Genomic DNA, 17382 nt, shown 5'->3' on the forward strand with positions numbered 1-17382 from the left:
CCAAGAAAAGGCTTACCAGGGGTTAGGCCGAAGCCAGCATTCCTCCCCCTGAGGGTCACCTGATCTTGGCTAAGAAGTACCTGGTAGCTCTGGGTAGGTGGAGCGAAAGCCCTGGGTAACTGTGGCGAAGGCCCTGGGAAGGTCGGGGTGGATTTGGGAGTCACCCCGGATGCAGCTGTGAGGATATGCAGAACGCTGCAAGTCCTCCACAGCACCTGGTAGGAGCACTGTGCACCTTGAGCAGAGGCCCCGAGTGGATCGGAACGGACCTGGGAGTCACTCCGGTGAAGGCTCCGAGGATATGCAGATGAGCTGCAAGTCCTCCATGGCACCTGAAAAGGCAACCGGTGGGACAGCTGGGCACCTCTCAACCAAGAAAAGGCTTACCAGGGGTTAGGCCGAAGCCAGCATTCCTCCCCCTGAGGGTCACCTGATCTTGGCTAAGAAGTACCTGGTAGCTCTGGGTAGGTGGAGCGAAAGCCCTGGGTAACTGTGGCGAAGGCCCTGGGAAGGTCGGGGTGGATTTGGGAGTCACCCCGGATGCAGCTGTGAGGATATGCAGAACGCTGCAAGTCCTCCACAGCACCTGGTAGGAGCACTGTGCACCTTGAGCAGAGGCCCCGAGTGGATCGGAACGGACCTGGGAGTCACTCCGGTGAAGGCTCCGAGGATATGCAGATGAGCTGCAAGTCCTCCACGGCACCTGAAAAGGCAACCGGTGGGAGAGCTGGGCACCTCTCAACCAAGAAAAGGCTTACCAGGGGTTAGGCCGAAGCCAGCATTCCTCCCCCTGAGGGTCACCTGATCTTGGCTAAGAAGTACCTGGTAGCTCTCCTAAGAAGTACCTGGTAGCTCTTTGTATTTGTTCATGCTGGTACTGCACTATGTAAGCCACATTGAGCCTGCAAATAGGTGGGAAAATGTGGGATACAAATGCAACAAAGAAAAATAAATATACTAGGACTAGGGGGCATGCGATTAAACTACAGTGTAGTAAATTTAAAACAAATCGGAGAAAATGTTTCTTCACCCAACGTGTAATTAAACTCTGGAATTCATTGCCAGAAAATGTGGTGAAGGCGGTTAGCTTAGCAGAGTTTAAAAAGGGGTTGGACGGTTTCCTAAAGGACAAGTCCATAAACCGCTACTAAACGGACTTGGAAAAATCCAAAATCCCAGGAATAACATGTATAGAATGTTTGTACGTTTGGGAAGCTTGCCAGGTGCCCTTGGTCTGGATTGGCCGCTGTCGTGGACAAGATGCTGGGCTCGATGGACCCTTGGTCTTTTCCCAGTATGGCATTACTTGTGTACTTATATTCAGGTACTTATTTGTACCTAAGGCAATGGAGGGTTAAGTGACTGCCTAGAGTCACAAGCAGGGCTGGTCTTAGGCCGAGGCGGCCTCATAGGGCCTCTCGCTTAAGGGGGGCCCCGCGTGGCGCGCCTCAACTCTGCCTTCTCCGCTCCATCCCGCTCCGCTCCCGCACCGGCGCTCACAGTCCCATAGGCGCTGCCGCCGCCCACTACTACTACTTAACATTTCTAAAGCGCTACTAGGGTTACGCAGCGCTGTACAATTTAACATGGAAGGACAGTCCCTGCTCAAGGAGCTTACAATCTAAAAAGACAGGTGTACAATCTAAAGACAAGTGTAGAGTCCGTCTGGTAGGTAATACTATATTTCATGAGAGGTTAGGTGCCGAACGCGGCATTGAAGAGGTGAGTTTTAAGCAGAGATTTGAAAATGGGTAGGGAGGGAGCTTGGCGTAGGGGCCCACCCCCCGCTGAGCCCGCCCTCAGCTCCCCGACAGCCCTCCGTCCTTTCCACTCCTGCCGTGGTCGCCCAGCGTTTAAACTTTTTTATTTTAAGTTGCAGCGATGGCTCACCTCCAGCCTTTCACTTCCTGCTCAATGTCCCGCCTTCCTCTGATGAGGTATTTCCTGTTTCCGCGAGGGCAGGAGTCACTGAGCGAGAAGGGAAAAGCTGGAGGTGAGCCGTTGCTGTGACTTAAAATAAAAAGGTTTAAACGCTGGGCGCCGGGGCAGCCATGGCAGGAATGGAGAGGAGGGCTGTTGGGGAGCTGAGGATGGGCAGGTGGGGGCAGGGCTGGGTAGCACTTCAAACTCTGGAACTGGGGCAAGTTGACATGGATGGCAGGGGTGGACGAGGCAAAGGAGAATCAGACATGGATGGGAAGGGAAGGCAAGGAAGAGAGGAGAAATCGCTGGATATGGAGGGGAGAACAAGGGCAGAGGAGAAATCACTGAACATGGAGGGGAGGGCAGGGGAGAGGAGAATTGCTGGATTTGGATGGCTGGAGGTGGCAGGGGAGAGGAGATTTGATAGATATGGATGGAGGAGAGGGCAAGGGAGAGAGGAGAGTTGCTGGACATGGATGGATGGAGAAGAGGGCAGGGGAGAGAGGAGAGTTGCTGGACATGGATGGATGGAGGGAAGACTGGAAGGAGATGCACATGGATGGAGGGGAGAGAAGAGAGGAGAAATCTGGACATAGATGGAGTGGAGGGCAAGGAAGAGAGGAGAAATGTTAGGCAGGAATGGAGGGAACAGGGAAGGAAAGACAAAGGAAGGAGATACACATGGAAGGAGGGGAAGCGAAAGAGAGGAGAAATGCTGGACATGGATGTAGGGGAGGGGAGGAAAGTAGATGCACATGGATGGAGGGAGTGAGGAGAAATGCTGGATATGGATGGAAGGAAAATTGCTGAATTTAAGGGCTAGATCGGAACACTTTGAAGGCAGATGCTGAAACTGGAGAAAGGATAGGGACAGGGCTACAGATGGTAGACAGGACACATAAGGACACAGGAGGATGGTGGACATGGTGAGAGAAAAAATATTAAATGGAAAGAAGACACTGGGACCAAAGCGAATAGAAAAACCAAATGATCAGACAACAAAGGTAGAAAAAAGTATTTTATTCAGAATTTATTAATTGGAAAATGTCAGCTTTTGGAAATGTGCATCTGTGATATTTTGCATGTAAGTTTCAATGTTTCTAGTATTGCTGCATGCTGAGTCTGACTTCTTGAAGTAACTTTCCAGTTCAGTATTTTGCCTTCATATCTGTTGTGTCATGTGTTTTTCATGTGTGATCAAGGTGCAGTATCCTGCTAGCATGTAGTATTTGCAGCCTTTTTTGTTTTTTCACTAGGTTGTGTACTGGGGTGGAGCTAGGGTGGGGCTAGGATAGGGCCCCACCAAATTGGTCTGCACAGCCCCCCCCCCCCCCGCACTTGCTAAGACTGGCCCTGGTCACAAGGAGCTGCAGTGGGAATCAAACTCAGTTCCCCAGGATCAAAGTCCACTGCACTAACCACTAGGCTACTCCTCCACTAGCAACATTCCATGTAGAATCTCAAATAGTAGCAACAGAATCTCAACATTCCATGTAGAATCTCAAATAGTAGCAACATTCCAGAATCTTGTTAATGGGACTTGATATATTTCTGTTGTTTTTTGCAACTACATTCACAGTGGTTTACATAGTATATAGAGGTACTTATTTGTACCTGGGCAATGAAGGGTTAAGTGACTTGCCCTAACCACTAGGCTACTCCTCCACTAGCAACATTCCATGTAGAATCTCAAATAGTAGCAACAGAACCTCAACATTCCATGTAGAACCTCAAATAGTGGCAACATTCCAGAATCTTGTTAATGGGACTTGATATAATGAAGGGTTAAGTGACTTGCCCTAACCACTAGGCTACTCCTCCACTAGCAACATTCCATGTAGAATCTCAAATAGTAGCAATAGAATCTCAACATTCCATGTAGAATCTCAAATAGTAGCAACAGAATCTCAACATTCCATGTAGAACCTCAAACAGTAGCAACATTCCAGAATCTTGTTAATGGGACCTGATATAATGAAGGGTTAAGTGACTTGCCCTAACCACTAGGCTACTCCTCCACTAGCAACATTCCATGTAGAATCTCAAATAGTAGCAACAGAATCTCAACATTCCATGTAGAATCTCAAATAGTAGCAACATTCCAGAATCTTGTTAATGGGACTTGATATAATGAAGGGTTAAGTGACTTGCCCTAACCACTAGGCTACTCCTCCACTAGCAACATTCCATGTAGAATCTCAAATAGTAGCAACAGAATCTCAACATTCCATGTAGAATCTCAAATAGTAGCAACAGAACCTCAACATTCCATGTAGAACCTCAAACAGTAGCAACATTCCAGAATCTTGTTAATGGGACCTGATATAATGAAGGGTTAAGTGACTTGCCCTAACCACTAGGCTACTCCTCCACTAGCAACATTCCATGTAGAATCTCAAATAGTAGCAACAGAACCTCAACATTCCATGTAGAACCTCAACATTCCATGTAGAATCTCAAATAGTAGCAACAGAATCTCAACGTTCCATGTAGAACCTCAAATAGTAGCAACATTCCAGAATCTTGTTAATGGGACTTGATATAATGAAGGGTTAAGTGACTTGCCCTAACCACTAGGCTACTCCTCCACTTACTGTCTCACACAACACAGATACAGACATAAAGCCAATTAAACTTAGACATAAAGGAAATCCAGGTGTCCTTACGTTCTTTGAAATGTCTGGAACCAGCATCTCCTCAGCCTCCAAACTCCACCTCGGAGGTGGCTGCATAAAGAACAAGCCTCTGAAACACTCTCGGAAGAAGCAATGGTGAAACCAGAATGAGGCTTGGAACACAGTGAGAAAAGCTACTGGAGTGTGAAAATGAGGCTTGGCACTCACAGAGAGACTATTGGAGCACCAGAATGAGGCTTGCAATGCACTGAGAGAGGCTACTGGAGCACGAGAACGAGGTTTGGAATGCAAAGGAAGGGGCAGGAATACTGTGTTTGTAAGGAAGGATGTTGAAGAACGTAGGAGATGGAGATGACGTCAACATGTTGAAGCCAATTTGGTAAGTCTCTGTTTCCCATTCCCTGCATGCAGTCGTCATCACCATACACTCAAAACAAGGCAAGCAAACTTGAGCTGCTACTAGTACTACTACTACTATTTAACATTTCTAAAGTGCTACTAGGGTTACGCAGCACTGTACAATTTAACATAGAAAGACAGTCCCTGCTCAAAGAGCTTACAATCTAAAGGATAAATGTACAGTCAGACAAGTAGGGGTCGTCAAACTGGGGCAGTCTAGATTTCCTGAAAGGTAAAAGGTTAGGTGCCGAAAGCAACATTGAAGAGGTGGGCTTTGAGTAAGGATTTGAAGATGGGTAGGGAGGGGGCTTGGCGTATGGGCTCAGGAAGTTTATTCCAAGCAAAGGGTGAGGCGAGGCAGAATGGGCGGAGCCTGGAATTGGTGGTGGTGGAGAAGGGTACTGAGAGGAGGGATTTGTCCTGTGAGCGGAGGTTTCGGGCGGGAACATAAGGGGAGATGAGGGTAGAGAGGTAGTGAGGGTCTGCAGACTGAGTGCATTTGTAGGTAAGAAGAAGCTTGAACTGTATGCGGTATCTGATTGGAAGCCAGTGAAGTGACCTGAGAAGAGGGGTGATATGAGTATATCGGTTCTGGCGGAATATAAGACGTGCAGCAGAATTCTGAACGGACTGAAGGGGGGATAGATGGCTAAGTGGGAGACCAGTGAGGAGTAGGTTGCAGTAGTCAAGGTGAGAGGTAACGAGAGAGTGGATGAGAGTTCGGGTGGTGTGCTCAGAGAGGAAAGGGCGAATTTTGCTGATGTTAAAGAGGAAGAAGCGACAGGTCTTGGCTGTCTGCTGGATATGCGCAAAGAAGGAGAGGGAGAAGTCGAAGATGACTCCGAGGTTGCGGGCGGATGAGTCAGGGAGGATGAGGGTGTTGTCTACTGAGATCGAGAGCGGAGGAAGAGGATAAGTGGGTTTTGGTGGAAAGACGATAAGCTCGGTCTTGGCCATGTTCAGTTTCAGGTGGTGGTTGGACATCCAGGCAGCAATGTCGGCTAAGCAGGCCGATACCTTGGTCTGGGTCTCCACGGTGATGTCTGGAGAGATACAGCTGGGTGTCATCAGCATAAAGATGATACCGGAAACCATGAGATGAGATCAGGGAGCCCAGGGAAGAGGTGTAGATTGAAAAAAGAAGGGGTCCAAGGACAGATCCTTACCATACGTTGTTGTTCTTTATTGTTGGCAGCATTTTTATTTAATCTCACTTATATTTTCAAACATGCCAGCAGCACACGGATGTACACAGAGGATAACTTTTCATAGGTAGAGTAGTAACTTGTTATAAATGGTAATCACTCTGTCATTTGGAGGGGCTGCTTATAGGGACACCATAGCATGTGTTATATTCCTGCAGAGATTTCTTTTTCTCCTGGTAAAGGGCCACTAAAACAGACATCATGTTATGAGAATCAGGTGCTCAACATTCAGAGTTTCTATTTATTCATTTATGACATTTATAGCCCACATTAAACATGAATTAGGTTAAACCTGGGAGCATTTAAAATGGTTTTTTTTCCTGTGCCTAGATCAAAAGAGGAGGATGGTCCGTGGCAAACTTGCGCCTTTTGTTTTGTGGAATACAGTGTGGTATATTATACAAAAGCGTTTCAAGACTGTAAGTCATAAATTAATACAAAGAGGATATCCGAATAACATAGTTAAAAGAGCAGCCAAACGAGCATGGCACGATCCAAGAGAGGCACTTTTGAAATATAAAGCGGTTCAACAAGAAGAAGATCTAATACCGTTTGTGGAGTGGAGTGGAGGAGTGGCCTAGTCAGACTCACAGAAGCAGAAGCCTGCGCGGCCACGTTGGTGAGCTGCAAGGGCCGACTTCTACATGGAATGTTGCTACTATTGAAGATTCTACTTGGAATGTTGCTACTATTGGACATTCTACATGGAATGTTGCTACTATTGGAGATTCTACATGGAATGTTGCTATTCCACTAGCAACATTCCATGTAGAAGGCTGCGCAGGCTTCTGTTTCTGTGAGTCTGACGTCCTGCACGTCAGACTCACAGAAGCAGAAGCCTGCGCGGCCACATTGGTGATCTGCAAGGGCCGACTTCTAGTGGAATAGCAACATTCCATGTAGAATCTCAAATAGTAGCAACAGTGGAGGAGTGGCCTAGTGGATAGGGTGGTGGACTTTGTTCCTGAGGAACTGAGTTCAATTCCCACTTTAGGCACAGGCAGCTCCTTGTGACTCTGGGCAAGTCGCTTAACCCTCCATTGCCCCATGTAAGCCGCATTGAGCCTGCCATGAGTGGGAAAGCGCAGGGTACAAATGTAACAAAACAACAAACAAAAATTACAATACGCATACTACCAGATTAAGCCAAAACATCAAGAAACACTTTGCAATATTGAAAACACATCCAATTTTGGCCAAGTCTAATATTTTGTTTTCGTATCAAAGAAGTAGTCATTTAGGAGATAAGCTGAGCCCAAATGATATCTGGACTGAGAGGAAGAACACTATGTCAAGAGGATTTCACAAAAAATATGGCCATTGTTCTGTATTACAATACTACTAATTAGGGAATAATGTTCAACTCCCGGAGTCAAATTTAAAACCTATCACATAAAGACTCCAGTGTAATTTAAATATCAAAAGAAACTTTTATTCATTATACTTTAGTGTCATCCTACAACAGCTGACACTATCAGCTACCTAAAAACTCTCTCAATATAAACTGCACTGAACTGCATTACAAACATACAATATGTACAGTAGGAATGGATCCTCAGAAGCTTAGCCGAAATTGGGTGGCGAAGCAGGTGGGGGAAGAGGGGTTGGTGGTTGGGAGGCGGGGAAAGTGCTGGGCAGACTTATACGGTCTGTGCCAGAGCCGGTGGTGGGAGGCGGGGCTGGTGGTTGGGAGGCGGGGATAGTGCTGGGCAGACTTATACGGTCTGTGCCAGAGCCGGTGGTTGGGAGGCGGGGAAAGAGCTGGGCAGACTTATACGGTCTGTGCCAGAGCTGGTGGTGGGAGGCGGGGCTGGTGGTTGGGAGGCGGGGATAGTGCTGGGCAGACTTATACAGTCTGTGCCAGAGCCGGTGGTGGGAGGCGGGGCTGGTGGTTGGGAGGCGGGGATAGTGCTGGGCAGACTTATACAGTCTGTGCCAGAGCTGGTGATGGGTGGTGCTTCTGTTCATCCTGGCCAGGCGGATGGTAGTACACTCCTATCACTGTAAACTTTGTTTTAATTTTTCTAGTCCTTATATGCAAATAGATTTGCTTTTTAAACCCAAAGGTGAATCCTAAGGGTGGTTGAACAATTAGGTATAAACTGTGTTGTTGTTTGTATGTTTTTACTTGTTTTGGACTGCTTTGGGTTTTGCTGATCTGTACATCTGCTTTCTGGAATTTTGGAAGATGGAAATGAGAAAATAAAAATTACATTCTGAATGTACTCTATAGAAGTTGCTGTTTACTTTTGCAATGTGTGTATGGATGCTTGTTCTGGTGTATGGATATGATGATTACTGAATTACTGTCTGTACTTACGACTATGATTTCTGAATATGTGGCATCATTAAAGGACAGACTTTTCAATGCCCAGCTGGGTATATATGGTAATCTCATCTTTGTTAAATGTTTCAGACATATCCATGCACTTGCTCCCATAACTGAATTCTATTATTCTGTCTAACTGTATTTTCAAATGTAAGCCACATTGAACCCGAGTTTGCTTGGGATAATGTGGGATATAAATGTAAAAATCAATCATTTGTCCTCCACCTTTTAAGACACTGCCTATCTAGCTGGACGGTGATGGTACAATGAAAGCAAGTTTGGTCCAGTGAAGACTAACTCAAAATAACCTGTTCCCTAGTATTACCACATTGAACATGAGACCATATCATGCCTCTGTGGTTATGTTCCACTAATAAGTTAAACGATTAACTGGCTATCTTACAAGGATTATGTAACCTTTGGATGCCTAACCCACGGTTTGGATTTTTGCCAGGTACTTGTGACTTGGCTTGACAACTGTTGAAAACAGGATACTGGGCTAGATAGACCATTGGTCTGACCCAGTATGGCAACTGTTACGTTCTTATGACTAAGGACACAAACATACACTTATTTGTATTTATTCAATATCACAATTCCTCATATACATCCAGAAAACATTTTAGGGTGGATAGTGTTCACAATGAGCTCCTTTTATTATCGCCCAGATAGAAGAGATGAGTTTTCAGTTTTGGCACAGTGTAAGTCATTACAAGAACAAAACATAAGAAAATGAATGACTGCATTAGGGGCTTATAGCCCAGTTATGTTTAAACAAAAGAGATCTGCATGAAACAAAATATTTATTTTTATTTTGACTTATAAAACCACTTGTCCCTGAAACATGTCTAAAATCAGAATAATCCATTTGTGTATCTAAAATGTAAACTTGTACCAGATGCAGATGTGATTCCATGTCCCCAAATGAAAGAAGAGTTTAATTTTACTTCCATTTAATTTACTTCTACTACTACTACTACTTAACATTTCTAGAGCGCTACTAGGGTTACGCAGCGCTGTACAAATTAACAATAAGGACGGTCCCTGCTCGGAAGAGCTTACAATCTAAAGGACGAAATGTCAAGTTGGGGTAGATAAGTTTTCTGAGAAGAGGTGTAGTGATTAGGTTCTGAAGGCAACATTGAAGAGGTGGGCTTTGAGCATTGATTTGAAGATGGGTAGGGAGGGGGCACGGCGAATAGGCTCAGGGAGTTTGTTCCAGGCATGGGGTGAGGCGAGACAGAAGGGACGGAGCCTGGAGTTGGAGGTGGTGGAGAAGGGTACTGAAAGGAGGGATTTGTCTTGAGAGCGGAGGTTACGGGTAGGGACATAAGGGGAGATGAGGGTAGAGAGGTACGGAGGGGCCGCCAATCGAGTGCATTTGTAGGTGAGTAAGAGAAGCTTGAACTGTATGCGGTATCTGATTGGGAGCCAGTGAAGTGACTTGAGGAGAGGGGTGATATGAGTATATCGGTTAAGGCGTAAGATAAGACGTGCGGCAGAGTTCTGGATGGACTGAAGGGGGAGTAAATGGCTACGTGGGAGGCCGGTCAGGAGTAGGTTGCAGTAGTCAAGGCGAGAGGTAATGAGAGAGTGGATGAGAGTTCGGGTGATGTGCTCGGAGAGGAAGGGGCGAATTTTGCTGATGTTATAGAGGAAGAAGCGACAGGTCTTGGCTATCTGCTGGATGTGCGCAGAAAAGGAGAGGGAGGAGTCGAAGATAACACCGAGGTTGCGGGCAGATGAGACGGGGACGATGAGGGTGTTCTCAACTGAGATAGAGAGTGAAGGGAGAGGGGAAGTGGGTTTGGGTGGGAAGACAATAAGTTCAGTCTTAGACATATTCAGTTTCAGGTGGCGGTTGGACATCCAGGCAGCAATGTCGGATAAGCAGGCCAAGACTTTGGCTTGGGTATCCGCAGTGATTTCTGGTGTGGAGAGATAAAGCTGGGTGTCGTCGGCATAAAGATGATAGTGGAAACCATGAGAAGAAATCAGGGAGCCTAAGGAAGAGGTGTAGATTGAAAAAAGAAGGGGCCCAAGGACAGATCCCTGAGGAACTCCAACAGAGAGCGGGATAGGGGAGGAGGACGAACCATGAGAGTGTACTCTGAAGGTACGATGGGAGAGATAAGAGGAGAACCAGGAGAGGACAGAGCCCCTGAACCCAAGGGAGGACAGTGTGTCAAGAAGTAGGTTGTGATTGACAGTGTCAAAAGCGGCGGAGAGGTCGAGGAGGATGAGGATGGAGTAGTGACCTTTGGATTTGGCGAGGAATAGGTCATTGCAGACTTTAGATAGTGCCGTTTCTGTTGAGTGTAGGGGGCGAAAGCCGGATTGGAGCGGATCGAGGATGGCATGAGAGGAGAGAAAATCAATACAGCGGCTGTGAATGGCGCGTTCAAGTATCTTGGAGAGGAAGGGTAGGAGGGAAATGGGGCGGTAGTTGGAGGGACAGGTAGGGTCAAGTGATGGTTTTTTGAGGAGTGGAGTGACCACAGCATGTTTGAAGGTGTCCGGGACAGATGCAGTGGAGAGAGAGAGGTTAAGTATATGACAGATGGTGGGGGTGATGGTAGGTGTGATGGTGTTAAGTAGGTTGGTGGGGATGGGGTCAGAGGAACAGGTGGTGGCTTTCGAGGAGGAGAGGAGATGGGCGATTTCCTCTTCGGTGATAGCAGGAAAGGAGGAGAAGGAGGGCTGGGTAGGTTGGATGAGAGAGTGAAATATAGGCTGAAGAGGAGGAGAGGGAGTAGTGGTGAATTCGAGGTTGATCTTCTGGACCTTGTCACGGAAGTAGTGGGCCAGAGATTGAGGAGAGAGTGAAGGGGGGGTGGGAGCAGAGGGCACTTTGAGGAGGGAGTTGAGGGTGGCGAATAGACGACGAGGGTTAGAGCTAAGGGAATTGGTCAATTGGATATAATAGTCCTGCTTAGCGAGGAATAGGGAGGATTGGAAGGAGGATAGCATGAATTTGAAGTGAATGAAGTCAGTAAGGGTGCGAGATTTCCTCCAGAGGCGTTCAGCCGAACAGGCACAGGAGCGAAGGTATCGGGTGCAAGGGGTCAGCCAGGGCTGGGGATTGGTACGTCTTGTGGGCCGGGAGGTGGACGGTGCAAGGGTGTCTAGAGCAGAGGAAAGAGTGGCATTGTAAGTGGAGACAGCTTTGTCAACGGATGTGGAGGACAAGATGGAAGGGAGGAGACCAGAGATAGTAGAGGATAAGGTGGAGGGGTCAACAGCCTGGAGATTTCTGGACGTAGTAGTTAGTGTTGGGCGAGAGTGAGGGGGAGGGTGCTGAAGTGTGAATGTGATAAGGTGGTGGTCGGAGAGAGGAAGAGGTGAAACGCAGAAAGTGGAGAGTGAGCAAGTAGAAGAGAGGACGAGATCAAGACAGTGGCCAGATTTGTGAGTAGGGGTGGTGGGGCTCAGTTGGAGGTTGAAGGAGGAGGTAAGAGTGAGGAACTGAGCAACATATGAATCGGAAGGGTTATCAGTGTGGATGTTGAAGTCACCGAGAATGAGGGATGGGGATGAGGGCTCAAGAAAGACGGAGAGCCAGGCATCGAAGTCGGTAAGGAAGGATGGGAGGGATTTATCAGGGGGGCGGTAAATGACTGCAACTCTGAGTGGCAGTGGGTGGAATAGACGGATGGAGTGAACTTCAAAGGATGAGAAGCTGTGAGACTGAGGTAGGTGGAGAGGTTGGAAGCTGCAGGCGGGCGAAAGTAGTAGTCCGACGCCGCCACCGCGGCCGACTGGGCGGGGCGAATGGGAGAAAAGATAATCTCCGTGGCATAGGGCTGCGATTGAGGCAGAGTTGTCCGGGGTGAGCCAGGTTTCAGTTAGGGCGAGCAGATGAAGGGAATGGGAGATGAAGAGATCGTGGGTGAAGGGAAGTTTGTGCAGATTGAGTGGGCGTTCCACAGGGCACACGAGAAGGGGAGGGAGGAGGGGGGGAGGAGGGGAATAGGGATGAGATTGGAGATATCGCGGGATCGTTTGCATAGATGAGATGAGGACGAGGACAGGTGTGGGGGACCTGGGTTGGGATTATGTCACCCGCGGATAGCAGGAGAAGGAACAAGAGAGTGCGGAGAAGGGTGGGTGAGGAAGGGCGACGAAGGCGACGAAGACGGGATGCGCTTAGGAGGAAAGGGGAAGGGTTCATGGCAGGAAGGAGGTGTTGAAGGTTGAGAGCTAGGAAGGAGGAGGAAGACAGTAGGGATGGAGAGGTGGTGGGGGACAGGGGTAGGTAGGGGAGGGCGGAAGAGGACAGGGATGGGTAATTTCAAAATATTCCATCTCTATCACACCAGGCTTCCCAAGGCAGATTATTACAACAGTTAAGATGAACCCATCAAGAAGCAGAATATCCTCACTGAAATCTCACCATCTGTATTGTATAGAACAGTGTTGAAAATGAGCACAAATCACAGAGGTTTCTACCAGCTATAATAATTTTTAAAGCTGTTTTAGTGATAGACAATTTTTATTTCATGATATTTATATCTAGATATGGGAAGCTTTCAAATAAATAAAAAAAAATCCTTTGTCCTCCACCTTTTAAGGCAGCGCTGCATATACAACTAGAACAGCTTTAGACTTTTTACAGATGGACCACGCATTTCTTTTTAATAATCTTTTGCTATTGTTTTGGGTGAAGTAAAGCTCCGCCTACTGGCCCAGTATAATGGCTTAGATAGGAACACCCCCTCTCCTGTTTCCTTCTACCTCCTTGAGATAGGCTCATGCCATCTCTTGTTCTCTCAACGTAACTTCCTTGGTATTTTTGCTATTCAAACAAGGAAGTAGTCTAGCCCCCTCCCTGTGCTTTCCAAGCCTCATTTTCATGCTGCAGTAGCCGCTCTCAGGGCATTGCAAGCCTCATTCTGGTGCTCCAATAGTCTGTGTGTGCCAAGTCTCATTTTTACGCTCCAGTAGCTTTTGTCAGTGTTTTCCAAGCCTCATTCTGGTTTCACCATTTGCTTCTTGTGCAGCCACCTCCGAGGTGGAGTTTGGAGGCTGAGGAGATGCTGGTTCCAGACGTTTCAAAGACCGTAAGGACACCTGGATTTCCTTTATGTCTAAGTTTAATTGGCTTCATGTCTGTATCTGTGTTGTGTGCGCTGCTGATGGACAGATTGTCACAGAGTCACCTATGAAAGAGCCAGTGAGACAGTAAGTGGAGGAGTAGCCTTGTGGTTAGGGCAAGTCACTTAACCCTTCATTGCCCAGGTACAAATAAGTACCTCTATATACTATGTAAACCACTTTGAATGTAGTTGCAAAAAACCACAGAAATATATCAAGTCCCATTAAAAAGATTCTAGAATGTTGCTACTATTTGAGATTCTACGTGGAATGTTGCTAGTGGAGGAGTAGCCTAGTGGTTATTACAGTGCACTTTGATCCTGGGGAACTGAGTTCGATTCTGGGCAAGTCACTTAACCCTCCATTGCCCAGGTACAAATAAGTACCTCCAAAACATGATAGTTCCCAGGTGCTTATAAAGGACTTGCTGATAATGTCACAAGTAGGAAATGAAGCAGAAGCAGGGAGACCAAAGCGAGGCTTGGCTAACAGGAAGACCAACAACAGGAAATGAAGCAGAAGCGGGGAGACCAAAACGAGGCTTGGCTAACAGGAAGAACAACAGGAAATGAAGCAGAAGCAGGGAGACCAAAGCAAGGCTTGGCTTACAGGAAGAACAACAGTAGGGAAAAAGGCAGACTGGAGATGTCACAGAGCTAGGGTACTGAAGGACATTCTGTTGGTTCTAATAGCTACTTTCACTTCACCTTTTAACCAGGCTGGCTGTCATTTTCTCTTCTTTTCACCTTTGTAAATATGTGGAATGCATCTGGTCTGGGCTTCCAAGATGGTATTTTAAACAATGTCCACACCTGATTTAATGTCCTAACCTTTGCAGCTAATCCCTTTTAGCTTCTTTTTAACCATTTTCCTCATTTTATCATAGTCGCTCTTTTGAAATTTAAATGCTGCTACAGTACATTTCCTTTGTGGCTTCACTCCAGATAGTAGCTCAAACCTGATCATGTTATGATCACTGTTTCCCAGCAGATCCAACACCATTACCTCTCTTACTATGCCCTGCATTCCATTAAGGACTAGATCTAAAATGGCTCCCCCTCTCGTTGGGGCCTGGACCAGTTGCTCCAAGAAGCAGTCATTTATTACATCTATTCATTTATTACACATAGAGGCTCATTTTCAAAGCACTTAGCCTCCCAAAGTTCCATAGAAACCTATGGAACTTAGCCTCCCAAAGTGCTTTGAAAATATGCCTCCTGGTAACATAGTAGATGACGGCAGAAAAAGACCTGCATGGTCCATCTAGTCTGCCCAAGACAAACTCATGTGTATACCTTACCTTGATTTGCACCTGTCTCTCCCAGGGCCCAGACCGTACCAGTCTGCCCAGCAGTTTTTCCCGCCTCCCATCACCGGCTCTGGCACAGACCATACAAGTCTGCCCTTCCCTATTTTCGCCTCCGAACCACCAACACAAAGCCCACCTCTTCAATGTCGCCTTCGGCACCTAACTTTATGCCTCTATTCAGGAAATCTAGACTGGCCCAATTTGACTGTCTGTACATTTGTCCTTTAGATTGTAAGCTCCTTGAGCAGGGACTGTCCTTCTCTGTTAAACTGTACAGCCTGCGTAACCCTAGTAGCGCTCTAGAAATGTTAAGTAGTAGTAGTAGTAGTGTTTTAAATTTACTACACTGTAGTTTCATCGCATGCCCCCTAGTCCTAGTGTTTTTGGAAAGCGTGAACAGATGCTTCACATCCACCTGTTCCACTCCACTCATTATTTTATATACCTCTATCATGGGAGAGGATGTGACTCAGTTAGACAGGAAGCCTACCAGTGTACTGATAAAGCATGAAATGCAGCTTATGAGAGAAAACATTTCTATAGCGCTACTAGACTTACGCAGTGCTGTACAAATTAACATGAAAAAGACAGTCCCTGCTCAACAGAGCTTACAATCTAAATTGGACAGACGAACAGACAGCTAGGGGTGGGGAAATTGCAGTGGTAATAATACTATTATCCTATCACCTGTCACTTGCACTCAATCTCATTCACACCTCATATACATTATATAAAATCTCATCATATAGCAGGGTGCACATATATCAAATACGTCAGCCACTACATAAAGAAATGCAGCAGTCCCAAGCTTCTCATCATAAACAGATTAAGGCTCGCCACGTCACCAGTATGTGGAAATGATGTCTAATTTGTCATAACTTGTAGATGGCACTGTGCACTTCAAGACAGTTCAACAAGCACAGTGGGCCAAGATGAAGAAAATTCAAAGATATCCACAACCATAGGAACTGAAACGAAGCTTGATAACAGTCACACAAATCAATAGTAGTGCTTAACCACTTGGGACACAATCTTCTTTACTGTGTCCTCCACACTGCTGTGCAATTTAAATCCGCTAAAAGTGAATTCCGGAAGAACCCGACATGATCATGTTTCGCTATCCATAGCATCTTCAAGGGTCTTTCACTATTCCAACACTGCAGTTGCCGTTGAAACTTTTTCCAGCCCATCCTAAACTGGATTGCCATGTAGGGAACACAGACCATAAAAGACTGCGGTTCATTCCCCTTTTCTGTGTCTGCTCCTCCCTTGGTTTCTCACTGTCCTTCTCCTGTGTGCCAGAACCTGGGTTATTGTGTTAACGCATTCACCACCCGGGAAGTCTACAGGGATTTGAGGGTTCTGAGAAGAAGGAACTGCAATTGAACATGGTGAGTGTAACATTACAGGACACAAACTGCCTTAAGAATTACTCTAAATATATGAACCCAACCGTATTCCCACATTAATTTTAGGGACGGACACTTTGAGAAAGCAGTGTTGGCTGTTAGATTTAGGGAATGCACGCTTGTGGTCTCGCAATCTTCCACCACTTAGTTTTTCAGAAGGTTTTGTAAAAACCTATTTGTTTCCAAATTCAGTATCCAATTGTTAATTTTATTATTTTATGACTACCTCTATTGTTGAGGTCTCTTGTGATCCACTTTGAATCCCATTTCGGAATTTAGTTGAATATAAGATTGAAATAGAATAGATTAGAACAGAACACACTGTAACAGAGATTCAAGGCCAAGAAAAGCTGATGTGGAGATGGAAGCATTTGCCTGATGAAACACAGCAGACTTTACAGAATATGACAGTGTTGGCAAATTCACCTTAAGATGCTGGGGAAGTAGGAGGAGTGGCCTAGTAGTTAGGGTGGTGGACTTTGGTCCTGGGGAACTGAGGAACTGAGTTGGAGTCCCACTTCAGGCACAGGCAGCTCCTTGTGACTCTGGGCAAGTCACTTAACCCTCCATTGCCCCATGTAAGCCGCATTGAGCCTGCCATGAGTGGGAAAGCGCGGGGTACAAATGTAACAAAAAAATAAATAAATAAAAATTAAAGCCAGGAATAAAACCTATATATGCAGCACAGTATAAATATTCTCCAGCTGCAGGAAGGGGTGTAGCTCCTGTAATACAAGGATTATTGGAAGCAGGAGTTATAAAGGAAAGGGTATCCCTTTAAATTCACCTACTCTCCCATAATATAAACTTTAGGCTAGTCGAAGGTTTTAGAAAGATAAATTCTGTGCTAAAATTAATGGCTCCAATTGTAGTAATAGCGCAGGATATGTTGTCACAATTGAGACCAGAACATTCTGTGTTTACTGTCATAGATATTTCAACTTGTTTCTTTTTGATTAAAATTTCTGAGCAAACCAAAGACACTACAGCACTCTCTATAATTCCAGACATCTCCCTCAAGGTCTGAAACATAATCCAATTGCATCTCATCGGGTAGTGGGTGCAACTTTAGAGGGAC

The 17382-nt window shown here is 46.2% G+C and overlaps 1 protein-coding gene across 3 annotated transcripts in view; it reads right to left on the reverse strand.

Annotated features, from left to right (window-relative positions):
* The window catches only part of LOC115463418 (oocyte zinc finger protein XlCOF6-like), a 1170818-nt gene that overhangs the window by 766173 nt on the left and 387263 nt on the right, over positions 1–17382 (reverse strand). Inside the window, exon 1 of one of the 3 annotated variants that reach the window (XM_030193925.1) lies at positions 4590–4613. The exons of the other annotated variants lie outside the window; for them this stretch is intronic. The gene's annotated coding sequence lies outside the window, so the exon portion shown is untranslated. Of the gene's footprint in view, positions 1–4589; positions 4614–17382 lie in introns of those variants that run through there. 3 annotated transcript variants of the gene reach the window in all.

The sequence above is a fragment of the Microcaecilia unicolor genome, chromosome 1 (assembly GCF_901765095.1).
Source record: "Microcaecilia unicolor chromosome 1, aMicUni1.1, whole genome shotgun sequence".
Classification (NCBI taxonomy): Eukaryota; Metazoa; Chordata; class Amphibia; order Gymnophiona; family Siphonopidae; genus Microcaecilia; species Microcaecilia unicolor.